The sequence below is a fragment of the Corvus cornix genome, chromosome 5 (assembly GCF_000738735.6).
Source record: "Corvus cornix cornix isolate S_Up_H32 chromosome 5, ASM73873v5, whole genome shotgun sequence".
Classification (NCBI taxonomy): Eukaryota; Metazoa; Chordata; class Aves; order Passeriformes; family Corvidae; genus Corvus; species Corvus cornix.
The window spans coordinates 45,516,156-45,537,538 of NC_046335.1; the positions used below are offsets into that span (position 1 = coordinate 45,516,156).

The following is a 21,383-nucleotide window of genomic DNA, read 5'->3' on the forward strand; positions in this document are numbered from 1 at the left end:
CCTTCTCAGAGAGGAATCTAGATTCAATCCTAGTCCCAGACTTGGTCAATGGTTTATGTCTAAAGAATTATATAGGTGTAGTTGAGCCTGTATATAGTTTTGTGCTACAGAATTAAGGATGGCTAATCAAATATATTTATGTGCATGAAATAAATTATTTATTTCAATTGATGATGATAATGATTAGACTAAAAAAACTTTAATCAGAATTGTTTACTACATAATACAGATAGTTTTAACTACTAGTATAGTGCACCACTTTTTATGAATATTGAAACAATTATATTAAAGTTGGCAAAATAATTTAGTAAAGATTGATGCTACTCATCCATATCAATGACCATGGGCAGATCTCTTTTGCTCAGACTTGAGGCATCCCCACTCAAGAGAGGAATCTTCACACAGACCCAAGAAGGGGGGTGTTAGAGGACCCTGCCATTAAAAAGTGGGACTGGGTTTTTACAGTATGAAGTGATTGACTGTCAAACGTATGTTTGTAGGCCATGTGTGTCAGCTCTGCAGCCTTCAGCTCAGCACCATTAGATAAGTCATCAGCACTAGCACTTGTTGGTTTCTTTATCAGGGGCTTTGTCTGCCACCTCCTCACCAGTGCCAGTTTCTGTCAGGAAACATTGTTCTTCACATCCTCAGAATGTTTAACTTTGGGCTTGATGAGTCAGCCTCCTCTCAGCATTCTTCAGCACCAAAAGCAGCCTGACCCCTCCTACTCCATTTGCCACTGATAACTTGATAACTTCTGCAAATAGGGTAAAGTCTGAGCTGTTTTATCCCCACCTAGGCAGAGCATCCTGCTACAAGGAGGGCTTAGCCCCCAAGACCCTGATGGGGTCTCTAGCTCAGCCACTGCCAATCCAGAGCCAGTGTGGAGATAGTAAAGAACTGCAAACACACTCCTCCTCCATTTGCAGCTCTTGGCAGGCTTTTTGTCTCCTCCTGGATGCTTGAGCCAGCACAGTCTCCCAAGGAGTCTCTGGCTCAAAGACTGTGAGAATCCTTTCATTCTAGATCATAGAATGGTTTGTATTGGAAGGGACTTTAAGGATCACCTAGTTCCAGCCCCATGCCGTGAGCAGGGATGCCCCAAGCTGTGTCCTAGCCCAAGGCACATTCCCTATCTGCCCTGTCACAGCCCTTCCCTGCTTTGGGTCACTGCTGACAGAGGACACGAGGCCCAAGCAGCTCTGCAAATCTCAGCATTGCTGCTTTCCTCTCTTCTGAGGTGTCAGTGTAGTGGGGAGCTTCAGTTGTGTCGTGGGGTCACCCCACACATCAGCAGTCAAGCAGCATTTCAGCCTCATGAGGAAGGCAGCAGAAGTCCTTTTCTGCCACCCATGGAGACGTCACCCAGGCAAGTCCTTGAGCAGCAACACGGGTGCATGGGGTGGGGTCAGCCCTCCTGGAAGGGCCGGTGGTTTATAAAGCATCATCTGGTGCAAACTGGTGTTGCCTCCCTGATTTTCACCCAGACTATCGTATATGTGCTAGCTGCAGAGCTGGTCCTTCAATCTCCAAGCACAGTGCCTGTCTTGGCAAGGATCCTGGGGGGCTGGCAGGGTTTGGCTGGTTTATTTAACGGGTGCTGGGGCTGTTGTCTGCCACATGCGATTCATTCCTATTCTGGATCACAGAGTTTGAACCATCTCCTGTTTCCAATGCTTCTGGCACAGCTTTGTTTGCAGTAGCATTGCCATTCAGCAGCTGCCTGTGCTGCGTGTCCAGGTGGGCTACCAGAGCTTCAGGGCATCTCCCAGGCTCCCACGAGACCCGCAGGTGCTCAGCACCCATCTGTATCTGTGTCCTGCTGACCTCTGGGTGGCACTGCTCCAAGCTCGGGCTTAAGTCTGGGAGTGGTGTGCTTTGGTCCTGACATATCAGCCCAGTGTGTCCAGGGTTCCCTGTCTCCTGCTCAGACATATATTGGTCCTTCTCACTGGAGCCACAAGCTTTTCACAATAGGATCAAGTTGGCTTGGGATGAGAGACCCAGGGATGAGCTAGAGTTCACTTAGGTGAGCAGATAGGTGCCAATTCATCTGCTCTGAGGGAATTCATGGTGCTGCCAGGGAGAAGGCAGCAGTAGACAAATAATATACCTGAAAAGTAGGAGAGAGGTGAGTATAAGAGAGTATAAAAATCTCTCTGTCAGAGTACATTCTAACCCCTTAACCCTTTGTCCCTGGTCCTGCATCATCTCCAGCTGTAGGCAGTAGCAAATGCCCAGGTAACAAGTAACATCTCTTCCTCATCTTGCCTCACCTCTGTGGCTACATGCCTGTTGCAGGATAAGTAAACATCAAAATGGGCCCAAAATGCTCTCTGGCTCTCAGGAAAATCTGTAGCTCAGTAGCTGTAAATTTCATCAGCGAACTTAAATCTTTGCATTTAATACACAGCAGATATGGTTAGATTTTTCTCCATTAAGGCTCCCAGGCTTTTTCCAGGGATGTGGGCAGTGGTAGCATTCCCTTGACACTCCTTGTCCCCACACTGGGATGCAGCTGGTGCAACTGCCAATGGCTTCACATTTCCAAGGACTTATTGCCATTTTTCTTTCTAATATTGAAAGCCCAGAATAACAACTGCTACGAGGGGATACAGTGTTTGTTTTCCAAGTGGAGTAAGAGAGACTGTCACTGCTACTCATTCACAGACTGTTATCCGAATTTCCCCACTCTGTCTCGTGCTGCTGCATGTGACCTCTTCCCTGTCCCATGTTTTTCCAGGAGCAGGCTCTCCCAGGCAGGGCTTGTCCCTGAGGCTTTTCCCTTTGGTTTACAGGGGCACTTTGTGCTCTAGCATTGTCACTTGCTGCCCATGGCCCTGCATCCTTCAAATTACAGAGCAAGCAGTAGGACCTGTGCATGGAGAAGGGACGGGGGAAGCATGCCAGGCTCCATCCCTCTGTGACACCCTGGCCACTGTTATCCTGTCCCCAGCATATCCATGCTCCTGAGTGGCCAGTGGGCACCCTGGGAGATGGGTGAGCCCGTGATGCTGCAGGTGCAAATATTTGCACTCAAATTCCTGCCAGGCCTGTGGAGAGGAAGAGCTGTCCCCCGATCCCCTTGCCCACCTGGTGGGGACCCTCCGCAGGGCCGAGTGTCCCTCTTCCCGCTGCTGAGCCCTGTGGCAGCCCGCCTTTTCCTTATTTGTTTTCCTCCCTTTGAGAGCTATTCTTTCCCTCCCATATGCTGTAATAATTACAAGTGATAACTTAACAGCTGCTCTGCTATTCCGGGCTCAGCAGAGCCACGCGCCTCCGCCTTCCCTCCCTCCCACAGCTCTGGGTCAACGTCTTGGCTCCAGCAATCAGGGATTCCTGCAATTTTTGCCACTCAGGAGGATCTGGACTCTTTTCCCCTCCATTGCCATCTGTCTCCCACCCGCCCGCCCCAGTATCATGAAGGGGGATGGGACTGCGACATCCATCTGTTGCCATGGAGAAAGCTGAGCCAGCGAAGGGACGCACCCTGCATCCTGGGTGAAGGCCAGCGGAGAGGGGGTGAAAGGGATTTTCTTGTGTATTTGTTTTATTATCATGTGTCTGTTGTCACTCATGGGGTCTGCTGCAGGTGACAACCACCACCCTTGGTCACAATAAACCTTAGAAACCCCCTAAGCCCTCTTACTGGAGAAGGTGGTGGCCTTAGGCCTGGTGTGGCAGATGCCACCATCACATACGGTGGACCAAGTCCACATTGCTAAAATGAACCATTTGCCATCCTTCCTCCTGTGCAAGAGTGGTGGTGGCTCCCAAGGAGATGATAGACCCCCAACAGCAGCCCTGGGGCCCAGGGCAGCACCCAGGCTTCCCATTTTGGATGTGAAAGGGTTTTTTTCTCCTTTTACAAGAGATTTTTGCCTGCAGTTTATCCAAGTGCTGAAAGCTCAGCACGAAAATATGTCAGGGTGAGATGTTTCTGCCTGCTCCCCACAAAGGAAATGCTCCACCCCTGAGCATTCCAGTCCTTCCCCGGTCAGCAAGGCTACCAAGGCCCAAAGTGCCTCTCCAGCACAGATGAAGATTCCCAGAAATCTGTCAAGACAGCCTGATCCCTGTCAATGATAGCGAGAGACAAGAGAGTCTGTGCCCAGTGGTCTCATCCAGCCTACAAAAGGCTGCATTCTGCTTCCCAAGCACTGGAAACCCAACACCCGCCTGCTTGTTCCCGTGCAGTCCTATACTGGTCACTTCCCATATTCCAAAGGCAGCAGTCCCAGCACCTCTGGTGGCAGCAGGCTCGAAACTGTGGTAAAGCCCCACAGCAACGCGAGGCAAGTGTCTGCAGCACAGCCAGCACCTGAATTCATTTTTGGCACACTGCAGTGCAGGCAGGGTGCCTTTGCTTCCTCCCTTGTGTCTGCTAGGCTTTACTGACAATAGTAAATGCTGGGAATTAAAGACAGGATTTTACCTAAGGATGAGATTTGCCAGAGCCATCAGCCCGCAGTGGTCTTGGCTCTTCTCACCCTGCACAAACATGTCATCTGCACATCTGATACATATCACAGCAGGTGACATCTTCCCCTGCCAGCTGTCCTTCAAAGCAATAGAGCCCACAGGATGCCTAGGGCAAGTCTTTCTAAGGGGCAGTGGTGGATAATCTTCCCTGTGGTCCTCCCAAAGTTGTAAGTGGGAATGCAAATTGGGGGTGTGCAAGAAGGTGGGCCTTCCCAGGAATTTCACTTCCCAGGCTGGGAATTCTGCTGCTGGCACCACTTCAAACAATGGTGGGCCAGGGTCCTTGGATGGGGTTTTTGTGCACGCAGACACTTTTCACACAGCAGGGTGACCATGAAAATTGTATCCCTTGGCTTTTGGGTCACCAGCTGCAATGCTTGGCCTTGAACTGTGCTCCACCCAGAGGGCCTTTGGAAGAGGTGACATGGTGCTTATCTGAGCTGGCTTTGATGATTGGCAGCTGTGCAGGACTACCAAGCACAGGCTTCAGTGCTGGCACTGGTGGCACTGGGACACGCTGGAGGAAACCTCACCAGGAGAAGCAACACGTGCCTCGCTTGCACCTCCCACGTAGGTGTAGGCAGCCCCAGGAAGAGGCGGCTTGGAAAGCCTGTGCCATCTCGTACGGGAAAGCTGGCGGTTCCATCTGGCTCTGCTTCGCAGGAGCTCTCCCAGGAGCTGCCGAGGGTGGCCAGAGCGGGGCCTGTGGGTGGTGTGCCAGGAGCAGGAGAGGAGGAGGAGAATGAGAAGGAGGAGGAGTGGGTGGGATACATGTGCCCCACACTGCCAAGTTTCCCTTGCAGGATGGTAATCCTTTGTTAAAGCAGCTGCTCTGTCCCAGGAGAAGGGTGGTGGGTTTAGGGGCTTGTGTGTGGTGTGATGCTGGTGCTCAGGTGCAGGGGAGGGCCTACTGCACAGTGACCCCACAGTGACCTGGGGATATGTCCGGCTTTGTGTGCAGGAGCTTCAGCCCACAAGTGCTCGAAGCCACCACGTGCATTTGCCGCATGGCAAAGTCTCTTTGCAGCTCTGCTCATTTTCACGGGTCTCGCACCTTGCTTTTACTCTCCCGAAAGGCAGTGATTTTTTGCTTGAAGCTAGCAATGTGATAAGAAAGTTCTCATTGAAACAGGGCAGCCAGGGTATTTGTTAGGATAAAAACACATGGGGTTAGCACTCTGTTCTTCACATCTCTGAGCCCAGGCTATTGCACAGCAAAATTACAGTCCTTATCTGCACCCAAGTTTTGCAGCAGTGTAACTGCAGCCATTTGGTTTTTGGTTTCTTCATTTCAATCTTTTTGATCATGTGCCACGATTAATCTGATCTCTACGAGGCGGGATGAGTAGGAGTCAGAAGAAAAATTGTAATCGTCTGTGCCTTTGGCATGCGGGAACAGAATAATTTTGTAGTCTCGTCTCCACGCTGGTAGCTCTAGGAAAAGTCTCCTTCCCTTCATCAGCTAGCAACACTATTCAAGGCTGAGGGACACTGATCTAAATGGAAATATTCAGAGCTGGGTACCATCACTGTTCCTTGTTCCTTCATTTTTGCAGGCTGCAGCACCTCCGTGATACAAACCACATGGTCAGTGAGTGAAATCCAGCTGGCAACAATGAGCTCCAAACACAAAGATAAGTTCATGATAAGCTCCTTGCTGTTGTTTGCTCTCACCTGCCTTGTCATGATACCAGGCAGCTAATCCCCTGTGTTGTTTCCTCGCCTGAGTCAAACAAAACATGCGGTTTTGTTGGGCTGGGAGGAAAGGAGCAAGGGGAAAGGGCATGGGGAGGTGACATCATGCTGCCCAGCCCTGTCCTGGCTCTCCTGACAGTTTTTCCTTGCCAGTTCCCACCAGTGCAGCACCAGCACTGTTTTTGCTATCCTGACAGCTACACAGAGGTGTTTTCCCCCTTCTAGCCCAGAGCACCCTTGCCCCCAGTGCAGAGCATTGCTTTCATTCTGCCTGCACCAACCCTGGTGTCCATCACAGCCCATTCTGTTTTGAAAGCCCTCCCTTTCCTTGGTAAAACAATCCAAATTCCTTTACCAGCACTTCTCACTGTTTCAGTCCCTACCTGACTGCGTAGCTCTCTTTGAGCATTGCTTACTTCTACTGAAAAGCATTACCAGCACAGAGCGTCTAAGGGACCTGTTTTAAACTGTCCAACAAAGCATTATTAACCCATATCACAGACTATGATCAAAAACATCTTTTCTATGGAAATTCTTCTTCTTGTCCAACTGACTATTCCAGCAAAAACAACTCTCTCTGTCCTCCATTTGTCCAAATAATTATCCCATGTCATGTCAACCGCACTTCTGTTCAATTTTGTTTTGCATTGGGTTTTTTTCCCTCCCCACACACCCTTAGGAAGTGAGCGATTCCTAAGCTCCATCAGAGATCAGCAGGTGGTGGGGAGGTGGGAAGAGGCTGAGACTGGAGGATAGAGAGCCCAAAAGGTCTGTTTTTCTGCTCAAGTGCTCGTGCTTCTGTCCACAGCACCAGGTTTAAAGAAACGGCCTGGATGTGTTATCACTGTCCCCAAGTCCCCTCACAGACCCTGAGGGCTTCTTGGCTGCCCAAAGAAGAGGGAAGCTCTCAGGTGCTTCTCTTCTGGTGTAATTATGACAGGCAATTTAAAATCAGCCAAGAGCTGTATTTGACAGTCTTATTTGGAACATAATGGACTAATGATCCCTTCAATTTAATTAAGGATTTTTTCAAAGAATTACAAATTAACCTGAATTAAGATGAGAGTGTATACAGCAAGACTTAATGTAGTTCCACTAATTTAGATTGCTGGATAAATTATTTTGGATTAATTTTCCAAGAGGACATGTGACATTTTTATTGGTGTAAAAACCAATCAGAAATGTAGCAGGTGTTTTGAAAGTGAAATAGTTTTGCCTTTTAAGGGGTGCAACTCTTGATAACACATCTTTTGAGAATCTGTACTGGTACCTCCTTCCCAGGCAAGAAAAAGCTATGGCAATGTAAAGGATCATGCTTCCATTTTACAGGTGTGTGTCTGCAAATATATATGTGTATGTGTGTCTGTGCCTGTGTCTATGTGAAGAAACAATGACTGGGAAATTTGTTCCACTTTGATTACTCCAACAGCTTTAAATCAGTGTAACATCTGAATGGTAGCAAGGCTTGAAGCAGTGGCCAGAAGGTGATGACAGAAGCATCTGTGGTGGTTTATGACATGTTTATCCTCCTGTTCCTTCCCCTCTTCCTCCTCTCCCAGCTGCTCAGTACTCTCTGACTGCTCAGGATTGATGTATCCATAGCAGAGGCAGCGGGAAGCATTGGGAAACCTCTTCTCATCCCCATAGCACACTTGACTGGGTGTAGCTTGGACAGCCATTGTTCTGAAGTTTCCTCACTGCCCAGCTGGATCCCTTCAGGAAAACCCCCCCAAGTCACTTCTCTTTGCAGGAGAAACTGCCCTGGATCCCCCCATCCAGTGCAGCTGTTGGAACACTGCTTCAAAAGGTGCGTAGTAATTGAGTCATCAAACTCTGCCTTGCAAAAAGATCCTTAAGGTACCATGTTTTGCTCTACTGTCCTTAATGCCATTGATGAGAATGGGTGGTTTTGGGAGCAGGCCAGGGCAGCCTCTGGCCCTCTGCACAGGAGGATGGGGGGAAACAAGCCACTTGTGGTGTTTGAGTTGTGGTACCACCCGGGTGATCAAACAGAAACCACCACTCCTTTGGGAATGTCACTATCTTGGCACACACCAGAGGATGATGAGGGGAGGGCAAAGACCTTTGCTTTGGAGAAGAGACGCCAGAGCGCAGACCTCGGTTACACTTCTGCAATACAAGGAAATCCAAGGGTGGCTGAGTCAGGCTGTGAACAACACACCTGGCATCTCCCAGGAGATCAGCTGCAGAGTCAGGAGCTGAAGCCTGCTTTTCTGCACACAGCTCAGGTGCCTGCAGACACTTGCAGGTGCGTAGGAGTGAGCTCGTCCTGGGAAAGGGAGACCAGTGGACTTCAGATGGGAGAACAGCCATGGCTTGCCATTGCTCCCAAATCCTGATGCTCATGGAAAAGCAGCATCCCATCTGGCTTTCAAACCCAGGGCAGCTCCTCTGCAAGAAAGGGAAAGAGACAGGGAAGAAATGAGAACTGTCTTTTTAAAAATGTTTGCTTTAGGTAACCCTCCCACCTCGGGGTCTCAGAACTGAAAGGCAGGAAGAAAGGGCTTGTTGACCTGATGTTAACCTTCAGCTGTCAGCCATTCAGCTCCATGATCCTCACATGCCGCTGCTTAATCCAGGAGGAAAAAAAGCACAAAGCCTGCCCAGAGCTTCTGCCATCTCATTAACATTTGGCTTAGGCAAGATTTCTATCCTGCGCAGGGAGTGCAGTGGCTCCAGTACAAACAGCTCTCCTCTGCTGTGCCCTTCCCAGGATGTCCAGGGACAGGGGTTTGCCACAGCTTCTGCAGTGCTGTGCTTTGGGGCTGGGGTCCTTGAGCTGGCAAAATATAATTCAAGCAGGGACACCGGCATTTTTTGGCTTCATGAGAACTTGCAAAGACCTCTCTGAGGTTGCAAGGTCCTCTGTGTGCCAGGATGAGGTGGTTCCCAATAGGCACAAGATACAGACCTAACATGGGTTTGGCTGGTGCCTGGCAGCTCTTATTGGGGTTGGTGATCCCACAAGGCCATAAAAGCCAGGCTGCAGTTTCTGGTTTGACATCACATCCCACATGCACATCATGTGTACTCCGAGGAAGGTCGTAGGGATGGCTGAGGAAGAAATAATGTGGGAGGGACAAGGAGCACATGGGCATCTTGACCTACAGCCAGCCATCTACTGCCCCCAGGCCCTTGCAGCCTTCACTTGATTAAACATGAAAGCTCTGTGGTTGCCTGAGCTGGCAAATATGGTTCAGTACACCTGAAGCTGGCAGGGATACCTGCTGCCCTGGGGTTGGCATGGGGCTGGCAAAGGTTTCCTCTTCCCATCTGGGAGCTGGCAAGACTGTGTTCCCATCTGACAAGGGGGTGGGAGGAGGAAGGTGGGTGGCTTTGTGCCGCCTGATGTGAGCAGTGTGCTTTTGGTGGTGGAGGAACACGGCTGTGGCCATGGACTGAGTGGGATCACATGAGCTTGGAGATGGAGCTTGAACCGTGTGAGAGATGGATGATCCTCTGAAGGCATGGTGGGATTCTTCAGTGGGAGGACCTCTGTGTCTAAGTATAGTAAGTCACACTTTAGAAATAAGTTGGTTGAGGCTGTGGCTGAGTTTCTTTGATGTAGGCTGAGGACACACACTACAGGGAGAAATCACTCAGTGTTCTGCTTTCCTGTTGATAAACTGTAGCACAGCTCTGATCCTGGGACAAGGCTGGGATCCATGGGGCTGTTTAGCCATGAGGAAGTAAAACTCCTGCAGTAAGCCAGATCAAGAGTCTGATTTGCTGAGCATCCTGAGGCTTCAGGGAGCAGTAGGTGCTCCCAAGGGTAAGTTGATTAGCACTCCCTTGATCCTTACCCCTTGTCATTGCCTCCAGGAGTGAGGTCTACATGGGCAGAGTGTGGCCCATATGTCCCCTCACCATGTGCTACTAACACAGGTCAAGAGTGCAGTCCCACAGGCTTCCTAAACAGCATTTGTCTGCATTTATTAATCCAGATTATTTTTTCTCCATCAGCTCATCTAGTCTTGCCTTGAACTCATGCAAATACTGACAGCTGACAGCATCCTTGGGCAAGGAGTTCCCCAGGTTTGACCCCCACCACACAAGGACCTCCCTGCTCTGAAATTTGCCCCATTTTTTGCACTGGGAAGAGGCCAATCCCTGTCAGCCTTCTTTGGGCCATGCCTGACTTTGTAGCCCTCTACCATAACCTCTTCAGCCATGTCTTTTCCAGACTGAGAAGTCCTGGTGTGCACAAGTCCTTGCTTGCAGGAAGGCTCCTCCAGACCTTTGATCCTCCTTCATCCCCTTCTCCGTGTTGCCTTATTACATCTTGGATTCGAGGCTTCAAAGAGGTGCCTTTTGGGGCACAGGTCAGTGTAGTGGCTTGGCAAGCATGCCTGCCCCACAGCTCTTGCTCCCTCCAGATGCTGCTGTTTCTTGGCCACAGGCTGTGCCAGCTCCTGTGATCCCGTTTGCTTAAGTAATTGGCAGTGCATACCACGCATCACCAGCTCGGAGCTTGTGTTGGGTGTTTTTGATCCAGGGCTCTTTCTCCTCTGGAAGAGGAGAGGTGTCATCTGGGTGTTTTTATGAGTGTTGGGTCTCTTTCCTGACTGCAAATCCATCCTCCCAATTTGAAATCTGCTTGGTTTTCCTGCAGAGACCCCATGGTGTTTGAGGGACTGTAGGTGAGAGCCTGGCATTTTCTGAGAGCTGAAGGGAACACTTTTGGGGCTGTTCCAGCTCCTTTCCTTGGCTTTTATCCCAGGTAAAATGTATTTACATGATAACACAGCAAAGCAAAATAAGCAACCAAACCTCACTGCGGTCAATTCACTCCCAGCCTATTCGTGTCGATAAGACCATGATGGGCTCAAATTGGAACTTCAAACTTCTTTGAAGGCATTCAGCCAATTACAGAGGTGAGAACCAGCTGCACAGTTTGGGTCCCGAGATGAACTTTGCTGTAGGTGAGGCTGTAATGTGAATTTGTCATGTGAATCTGTCTTGAGGACTAGTAACTCTTTATATTTTTTTTATTGTTTTTTTTTTTGCTACAGTTTTTCCTTCCTCCTGGCCCCACCGCAAATTTGCTCTCACTCTAATCTTTTCTTTGGCAGCTAAAACTATTATCTTTATTGTTTCAAGGCTTGGCTTCTTCCTGTTAGATCTCCTAATTGGATTTTTACTCTCTGATCCATTTAGTCCCTCCTGTGCTTTCACTAAAACCTTTTAACCCTTCTCTAACCAGTTTCGCTAACCAGTTTCCCTTGAAGGTGCTCCTCTCCCCACACTGCTCCAATTCACCCCCTCTCACTGATTTGCAAGGGGACAGTTTTTCTAAGCCATGGATGTCCCCTCCAGTGTCACTGTCTGTACACAGTGTCATCATCACCTCCTTCACTCTGCAGGCTGCAAAGGCTCGTTGGGTTTTCACCAAAAATAACCAAAACAACTCACATCAGGTCTGAGGTCACCATAGAGCCAAAATCATCCAGAAATTATGACATTTCTGCTGTGGCTAGGAAAAGTCTGCTGCTTTGCACAGATTCACCTCCCACCCAGATCAGGTGCTAGTCCTGTGTTTCTGGCTGTCTTAAACAGTATTAGCAACTACAAGAGAGGTGAAACAGCAGTGGGGCTCTGACCACTTCTGTCACTGTGGGTCACTTAACCCTTCCACTCCTCTTCATCGTCTTTGGAAAATGCAGTTCACACCTCCCATCAGTCTTGCTCCTTTGGCCTTCAAGCCTCTCGTAACAGTGCCAGAGTCTTCACTGGAGGCTTTGAGCATGCCAGGAGTGACCTGATTGCATTTCAAGTGCTTTCTGTACAGCTGAAATGACCTCTGTCCTCCATACCAGCAATGATCTCTGTCCTCTCCATGAGTAAATCAGTGCTTTGGTTTCTCCGGCCAGCAGGTATGCTCCAAGCTGTCCTATGAGCACAGCAAGACGGTAATGGAGTCTGGCGTGGAAGGGGCTTGAGTACCCCATATCCCAAGAAGGGGCTGCTGGTTTCATGGCCAGAGCCATGCAGCTCCTCCCACAGGAGGAGGGTGGAGCTGACACAGTGGCACCTCACCACTGGTCTGGTTTTTCCGTCAGGCCATGCAGTGATGCGGCACTGTGATTTTTCAAGCAGCCAAGATCTTCACTTGTAACATTTCTTTACAACAACTTGGGGCACAAGGCAGGAAGCTCCCCTCCAGGTCAGTCAAGCCCAGTGCGGGCAGAGGTGGTGGAATAAGACCTCCACTTAGCAAGATGTTAAGTACAAAAGGAGATGTAAATACAAAGGGAGACAAAATGGGAAGAAGAGGTACCAACCCTACTAACTGGCTGCTCAACCCAGATCCATCTGCCTGGCTCTTAACAGGCCTCAATGGACCCAGTTCATCTCCTCCTTTCATTCTTTTTTCCAGCCTTTTTACCACCTCAGTGCCTTTGTGTTGATGTTGCTGGAGCGCATTGCCATGGTTAAAGCTGTTATTCTCAGCAGGGTTTGCATCTTACCTGTGAGACAGATAGATATGGAATGGAGACATGCATGAATATGTGTGTTTACCCTCATTTCGGTTCCCACTGGCCATGCGGAAAAACAAATCTGATGGGAAAGGAGAAGCCTTCAGGGGGAATGGGGAGAGAAGGAGAATATCACCTTGGAGGAGCTTCTCCAAGGAATACACAGTCTAAGCCAAAAGTATGGGATAGAAGAGATGATCACCTGAGAGCAGGGGTGGGTGGAGATGGACATAGGTTTGTTGGAGGTGTTACTGGACTGAGAAAACACACAGTGTCAAGTCTATTGTAAGGGTGCAGTGTACATGTGGAAATGTGGGGATCACGGTTTCCACCCTGCACACTGTTCCCACACTGGCAGTGCCCACACAACATTCCTCCTTAGCCCTGTCGTTTTCCTTGGCTTTGGCTGGTCCAAGTGCTGAAAAGGGGTTGCAAGTGTTATTTTTTTTTAATTATTTTTGAATGTGCTTATCAAATACCTATAAATTCTACTTTATTCTTATTCTTCTTTTATAATATTATTTACTCGAGGTATGGGGAAGGCGGGGAACTGAGTCTTTGGCACATTCTCATAGGTATTCTTGTCCAGAGAAAAATGATAACAAAACTTTTGACTTTTAGACTTTTAGGATTTTTGGCTTTGGTGTATCAGGCCACCATAATTTTATTGTTGTTCCTCAGGGAATGATTCAGAGTAATAGAATCTGCTAGGAAAGATAGACCAAGTTCCTGAGTTTTTTGGCTAATGTTATTATGCAAGTTTGAATTGATGGAACGGTTCTGAATTGCTTCACTCAAACCTGCAGTGAATGAAGAATTGAATCAATAGCTGCTGGGCCCTGTTCCAGCCCCTCCAGAAACAACGGACTTATTTCTCTGCTTCCACCAGCCCACCAGCTCTGATGGTGGCTAGCTGGGGATTTTGGGGAGTTCCCAAAGGAGTAACTGCTTTAAGGGAAATCACTCTGTGCTGCTGCATCCGGACATGGTTTTATTCCAGCTGTCACTGGGTCAGCATGTGTGATCTTGGGTGGCTGTGGATGGGATACCTGCACCAAATACAGGCAGAGCAGATCTTGCTTGGAGAAGCAAGAAGGGGCAAAACTGAGCCACTGGACGCTTTCTGCCCTGGATGGTTGACTGGTTTCATTCACTCTGCCCCACCATTGGATTAGTTTATCACATTCCATTGCTATCTTGTAGCCTTGCTGCCTGATGACACTTACAGTGACGTGGTGGAGGAAGCCTCTGCTGGGCCTTCCTTCCACTGTAACTCTTTCAAAGGTTCCATGGTCAGATGTCCCAGCTGTCTGGAGGGATGTCCATTGTCCAGAGACACAACAGCTCTGCTGACAGCTCAGCTGCAGGAGAGCTGTGCAAAAGGGGACCTTGTGCTCCCTCCCTGTGCTGGCAGTTGCAGTATCTTCAGCTCTTGAAGGAGCTGCTCACTCCTGCTTGGAGGAGGGAGCTGAGCTCACTTATGCAGTCCACCAGTGCTGCCCATGCCTGGCCAAAATGTGTGGGGCTGCTGGGGGGTGGCTCCTAGCCAAGAAGTGAGGCCCAGGCCCTCTGGAGTATTTTGATATCTCACATTCTTTGATTCTGCCTAGAGGCAGAACTCCTCTCCCATCTAACATGAGGCACTTGACTATACCTGGCTCCTGCCTAAGCAGAGGAGGAAGATGGCACCTCCAGGGGCTGAGTCAGTCGCCTGAGAGAGAAATCACTCTCAAGTGGGATTTTTCCATTGACTGAAAATCTCCCCAGGTTACTGGGGCCCAAGATTATCAGCCTGCGTTAAAGCCTGAGATAAGAGATGGCAAATTGCAGGGCTGGAAGTTCACTCCTGTCTTAGGTGAGGACCAAATGAGTTGGGGATAAAGGGGAATGCTTCTAAATCATGTGCAAGGAGTGCAGAAATGGCTCTTTCTCCACGAGAGAAATGCTGGTGAAAACCCCAGCTCAGTATTTCTGACAGCCTTGTCCCCAAGCCCCACTGCTGGCCAGGGCTGCTATTTGCCTTTCTCATGGGTGTTGCTACACCATGGCAGTGCCCAGACAGCCAGGTCTTACTGCCTTGTTCAGCCATTGTAACCTCCTCTTAAAAGCACTGACAGCACTGATAGGGAAGTCCTTTCGTACCCACCTGGCTCCACACTGACCCACGCCGGACCTCCTGCCATGTTGTCTGTTCCCTTTGGGAAAGCTGCCAGAAATGTCAATGTTTTCACCCTCCTGCTCTGTGTATGGCAGTGGGGAGATGGAGCTAATGAGGAGGTGCAATCCATGCCATCACTTTCTGTGATTGTCATTCGCCTTCTTCTTCTGCATCGAGTCAATGGGGAAATCCAGTATCTGAGCCAAACAAGGGACATCTGTAACCATGGTCTAACCAGCACTGCTGGAGGCTTGGTCCTGAGGATGAGCAGAGCAACCTCAGAGCCACATGGACACCTCCCTTTGCGCTTGTCTGCTCTATAAAGTCACCGCAAATTAACTGCAGGTATGTCCTGAAAATTAATGAGTTCAAGACCTTTACAGCCTCACACGGGCCATCTTCTGCAGGAACAGTGTCCTTAATTAAATCATACCTCATTCACAAGGAGCTGTACTGAGCCCCAAGGCAAGGAAGGCAGTCAGGCTGCCTGGTGCTGTACTGGCAAGATGTGAGTCCACTGGGAAAAGGCTTCTACAGCTCATCCACATCCGCCTGCAGGGCAGAGTGGGGTGAGGAGCCAGCCTGGATTCATTAATTGCTGGCGTGGGGTGGCAAGGAAGCCAGCCCGAGTGCTGGCCAATGGGGGTGGATAGCACCTCGGCAGCATAGCTAATTCATGGAGTGAAATGAGTGTTTGGGATGTGGTATAATGGAGAAGTGAGTCAGGCACAGCACTACATGTAGCTGATCCTATGGTTCCACCCTCCAGCATGCTCAGACCCCTCTTCAGGTCATCTTCTCTTGTGAGCTGGCAAAACCTCAGTGGTCTTCTTCTGGGGAGAATAAATGACAGGGAACAGGGTTAGCAGAAACCAGGTACACTTATCCCAGAGGTTCAGCATGAGATCTGAGTATGGAGGCTGTTGTCCTACAACTTTGTCCCATGAGCAGGAAGGAGATGAACATAGATGCCTGGGCTGGAGGGTCTAGGGGGCTTGAGGGGAGAAGCTCTGCCAGGATACCTGCGTTGCTGTTGTCTACCCTCTACCACCACCAAGGTCATGTGGATATGTTTCTTCAGAATCTACCTAGGCACCTGTACCTACCCCACCTTGGGAAGGAGCCTGGTGGATTGGGAAGAACCCTCTCTGGCTGTGGGGAGTCAAAATGTACCAGTTCCCACCTCCAGCACCGCAGGAAACCAGATGATGGCTGCATCTTTCACTCAGGTGTGCACCTTGGCAGAAGCTGCATGTGTTTGAGTAGAGAAGCCAGCACCAAGGTGTTGAGGAAACTTTCCTGTCTGACCATTCGGGAGTGTGGTGGCCAGAGTGCTTCCTGAACGGTCAGACAGGAAAGTTTCCCTAACGAAGGATGGACTGTTTGCATTGTGCACCTGCGTCCCCTGTGCTCATGAGGGGCTTAAGGCTCCAGTTCTGGGCTCCGTCAAAACCATCTTGCAGGGGCTGGCTGGGAGAAAAAAACGCCCCTGCAACTGCAGCCAAGCCAGAAAGCATCCCTGGAGCCGTGGGTCTGCGGGCCCGCGCCCACGCTGTACTGTCTGGGGCAGAGCCAGGCAGGTGGAGGCGGCCCCGCTGGGGCACAAGGAGCACACTGCCGGTGCTGAGGAAGCTCCATCGCTCCCGGGCAGAGGTGACCTGAGCGCAGGCTGTCCCTGGTGAGGTGACCACCGGGATGTGGTGCGAAGCCGGGAGGTGGAGAAAGAGGACATGCAGAAGAACCCAGGCTTGCGAACGCAGTTCTGGCAGCTGGGGAGAAGTGCTCTTTTCCCTTCCCTTCTCCACGGCTCTTTTGTTTTCCGCAGGCCGACAGAAGAGGCTTCCAGTAAGCGGCAGGGGTGGGGGCAGAGCCCACCCGCACAAAGGCAGCTCCCCACGGGCTCTGTGACCGCTGTCACGCTTTTTCGCTCAAATCAACGCCAGCAGTGGATGACGTGGGGCTGGTGCTCCCCAGCCCCGGGGCTGATTGGTCCCAGCTCAGGTTTGAACGCCAAGGTGTCCTGGCAACGAGAAGCAGAGGAGCCAGACTTTCCCGTCCCCACTCGGCTCCGGGAGCACGGCGGGTGCTGGGAAGCGAGAGGCATCGCGGGCGAGGAGCAGCGCGCAGGGCCGCTGGCTCTCCTCCAGGTACCCTGTGCGCGGTGCCGGGCCGTGCCCCAGCCCCAGCCCGGGAGCTGGGATGAGCTACAGCCGGTGCGGGTGTCAGGTGGCCGCCGGCTGCGACTCCGCACAGGCGGCACCTGCGCTCCCGCACAGACAGGCAGCGGAGGAGCTGGTTGCAGCTGGGAGTGGGCAGGGGGGAATCGCTGGTGTTTGGGGGGTCTTGAAAGTGCCCGTTCAGTGGTGTTTGTGGGAGGGATGCCTGGGGAGAAGCTGTGCAGGGAGGGGGGAAGTCAAGGGACCTTCCAACAGTTGTGTGGTCAGCTCTCTTGCCCCAAGAGGACGGAGCAAGTGATTTTGGCTAGTTTTGGGTTCGCCTGATTAATCAAACTCACAAAAGCCCTGCAGGGCACCCGGGGCTCTGAGATGCGCTAGAAGATGGCTACATTGAAATGAAACTGTTTTTCCTGCTGACAGAGAGCTGCTCTGCTTTTGCTTCAGCGCAACCCACCCGCATGTCCGTCCCTCTGGAGCTGGGGGGTGAGGAGGGAAGGGCGCCCCAGGGCTCAGCTGTGTGCAGGAAAGCAAAGGGCATTGCGGGGGCGTGCTGTAAAGAAAAGGCTTTTTCCTCCACCTGGAAGATGCGAGCAGAGATACGAGGAGCTGGCTGGTGGAAGAGTTTGCCGGCATGGGGAAGGCAGCACTCAGCACAGCCCATTTTGCACCTGTCAAAACTAGCAGAGACATACCTGTGTCTGTGAAAATGTGTGCCAGCCATTAATGACGGGGCACGTCCAAGCTGTCCAAGATGAGAAACCACCTGCACGGGGTAACAGCCATCCCGGAGGAGCTTCCTGGCTCAGTGGCAGATGGTGAGCCTGTGGAAGGGTTGGTGTCCTGCACGGATTCAGTGGCACACATTGAAAAGCAGTATCACGATTCAGGTCTTCCTGCTGCAAGTGGGAGATGTGATCCAAGACCTTTTGGATCACAGCTTGCGTTATTTGTTAGGGCACAGGGCTGAGACCTGCCTGAACAATTCTTTCTCACAGACCCAAAGGCATGATGAGACTTGGAGATCCCTCCTAGTATCATAGTAGAAGAGCAGTTCCTCAGCATGCCAGTGGCAGGGAAAGGCAGAGGGACACCAAAAAATGAGCAGAGAGGGTTTTGCTGGCAACGTGTTGTTGCTGACCTGGATTCGCACTGATGACCTGGAGGGGTGAGATTAGCACAGTCAGCTTGTCCCAGGGCTGTGGGAGATTAAAGAGAGGGAAAGGGTCATGCCTGTTACATACATCATTTTTCACTGTTTAAATGGGAATATGTAGCACAAGTTGTCAGTTTAAAAAAAATATATCCTGCATACTGAAGTGTTGCCAAAGTTTACAATTTTGGAGTGGTGGGCTTACAGCAGAGGCTTTGCCTAGAAAACCCAGTCACTAGATCAGTGAGAATCAGTGATGCTTTTTGTATCTAAATGAAAGTTAACAAAAAATGTCTGTCCCATGTAGTAAGAGGAGGTTTGACCTAGATGAACCTGAAAATAAATAAACATGAAAATTCACTAAAGGTGAATTAAACAAACTGGGTATCTAAATTATTTTTTCAACAATCATGTTTTTAAATTGAGCAGCTTGGGACTGGACGGTGTTCCTACTTGGACCAACAGCTCTCCCTGCTCCCAATTAGTTGAAGTAAGACTTGTTTCTCTGAAGGGTTAAGGTGCGTACATTCTTCAGGCTTTATTAAACCCATGAACAGTAATGTCAGTCTGAAACCCAAGAGAAGGAAAAACGTACCCACACCTTGCAGGCAGGCCATAAACAGAAACAAATTCAGCTCGCTCTGTATCTCCCCAACAATTTGGCCGAGGCGGTTTATGAACTGGGAACATTAGCCCCAGTGAAGCAAGGCAGGACTTTCCCGGATAGTCATTAAATAACTTGTCTTTCCTGGTATTTTATGGAATAAACAGTGCCTGTTGCTTGCTAATAGCATCTGCTTTTATTTGAGTGGGATCGTATTTTATAACAATCCTTCTGTTCAGTTTGCAGTGACCCCAGCAAGCAATCACTCTGTGGCTGGTAGTAAATTCACTCCCAGAGGTTTAATGATGGTATTTACTGTAGGAGCAGCCAGTTTTAGGGCTGTAGTGATTAGGGTGGGTTGATGGGACACAGGGCAGTTGGATAATTGCTAGTGATGAGCCAGTGAACTCCCAGGTAATTGCACCTTACCTGGAGAGGTGTGCTGGCATGAGCAGTGTTTTAAAGACAAAGCTGTGAGGAGGATAAAGGACAGTCATTGTCTCCACATGACAGCACTGAATCATGAACAGGAAATTATCCCTTCTCCTCACCAAGAAAAATAATGCTTGGTCTGTTTTCTTTCCTGTCTCTTCTTAAAGAAAAGACAGACATGGTAGGACTCGTGTGCCTGTCAGCCTGTGCCCGTTCCTTCTCTTGATACCCTTTAAATGCTGTTGAGAAGTAGAGATGCTCTGCTTCAGGACACCTACAAGTGCTATGAAAATGGGTCTTGAGGGAAGGAAAGACAAACAAACTCCCTCACTGACCCTGGCCTGGGAAGGCCTGGCATAGACCAGACCTTGTTAGACACCAGAGATGCCTGATAGCAGAGGGACCCTGGCAAAGCTCACTCACCAGAAGGCTTCAGCATAAGCTCAGATTTCCTCCACAGATGTGAGGTCCAAGCAATCCTAGTTCCTAGGACAGCAGACATTATTAATGGTGTTATTAAAGGGAGACAGTAATTTTACTTTTAATGAATGTGGGATCTACATAAGTTGGTGCGGTCACTCGCTAGAGCCCCGTTGGCCCTTGGGCAAGTTTTCTCAAGTCCCAGCCATTTCCATCTATGTTTGGGCTCCTCAGGATATTACTCAGCCTGCATGTATGTGGATTTGGTAGTCCTCACCTGGCCCTAGTGTTTGAGGCTGTTTCTGGTCCTGCATCACCCCAATGCCTGCGGTCTCCAGCCTTGGGACTTTGTGTTTGTTTGCCCTGCATACCCAGCAGTGGAGAAGCCAAAATTGCTTTGCCCTCCCTGCTCATGAAGGAGAGGGCTGGAGACTTGATCCCTGTAATTTCCAGCCTCTCCTACCCCAGAAAGGAGTAATCCCCAAAGCAATGGTGACACTGGAGTCCTCTAATGCCTCTTGAGTCTTCATCAGCAGGTCCTGGAGGGCTTTGGGAAAGATGCCGTATGCATTACATCTATTTTAGATCTGGGAGGGTTGAAGCAAAGCAAGAGACAGAGCCTTGACACACAATGACAGTAGTAGAGCAAATGGCAGGTTTAGGTAGGGGCAAAGGGACTGATAGAACAAAGGGGCTGACAGTGGTGCTCCTCGGTGGGTCTGGTACCAAGAATGCTCTCGTTAGGTGGCTCTTTATCTGCTAGAACCTTTTCATTTTGCCTCTTGATTAAAAGACAAAGATGGGGATTGTGTCTGTTCTCTCCATCTTAATGAGGTTTCCTCTCCTTCTGTAGCAAGAGAGAAAGAGTGCAGCAAAACCAGCAAAACAAACTCCAGTACAAGATTGTTCCAGTGATGGGGACAAAATAAGTAGTTTGTGGGCTCAGAACCTCCCAGGCTGCTCTTGGTCCAGCAAGAGTTTAAGGGGTTTAGCAAGTCAGAAGTGCCGACAGAAAAGCTGTGGCAGGGTTATCAATATATTAAGAATTTTGGGTAATTGGACCTAAAATTTCCAGGTACAGGCTGATAGAAATGATAGTGCTGGTCCAGACTGCCGAAGCTCCATGGACATCCCTGGAGCTGCTCTACTGTTATGGCCAGTGGTGGGAAAAGGAGTTTAAGCTGTTCTCATTCTGCAGCCTGATCCAAGCACTTGCTGCTCCACCACCTTCTTTGTTGGCATGAGCATTTCTCCAACTGCTTGATGCAGAGGCATTGCTCTGGGGCAAATTATTTAGCTTTTCTTTTCCCTGATCCCCTTCCATCTCCTGTCTAAATCCTTTGCCACATGAGGGTTGGGAAGAAGCTTGCAAAACACCTGCGGAAGAGCTTTGAAGACAGAAAGCAGAATGCCCAAATGATAAGTTGTATGGGCAGTATAAACAAACCTGGCTATATGTTTCCCAGGCTAAACAGGGAAGGAGGAGGGGTTAACTGGTGGGTGGCACCCATGCCCTAATTACAAGGCTTGTCTCTGGATCCCTTCGGTGTGAAGCATCCTCTTGGCTGCAAAACAGCTGATACAGTCACACCTGAGCAGAGGTAGGGGAGGAAAAACTTGACACACGAGCAAACCAGGATAGGTGGAAATTTCCTTTGGGAGGAAGGGGGTAAGTGGTGGTATCAGCAGTGGGTTGGAGATGGTCTTCTGGACCACCTCCAGACCTACTGGTCCTGCTGTACCTCCTCTTTCTTCTTGCTTGGTGCGT

General features: G+C 49.9%; 1 protein-coding gene across 2 annotated transcripts in view; it reads left to right on the forward strand.

Annotated features, from left to right (window-relative positions):
• Positions 1–6,127: 6,127 nt before the first annotated feature.
• The window catches only part of RASSF7 (Ras association domain family member 7), a 44,448-nt gene continuing 29,192 nt past the window's right edge, over positions 6,128–21,383 (forward strand). Inside the window, exon 1 of one of the 2 annotated variants that reach the window (XM_019284751.3) lies at positions 6,128–7,984. The gene's annotated coding sequence lies outside the window, so the exon portion shown is untranslated. Of the gene's footprint in view, positions 7,985–16,498; positions 16,980–21,383 lie in introns of those variants that run through there. The other variant, XM_019284749.2, reaches the window with a different exon arrangement.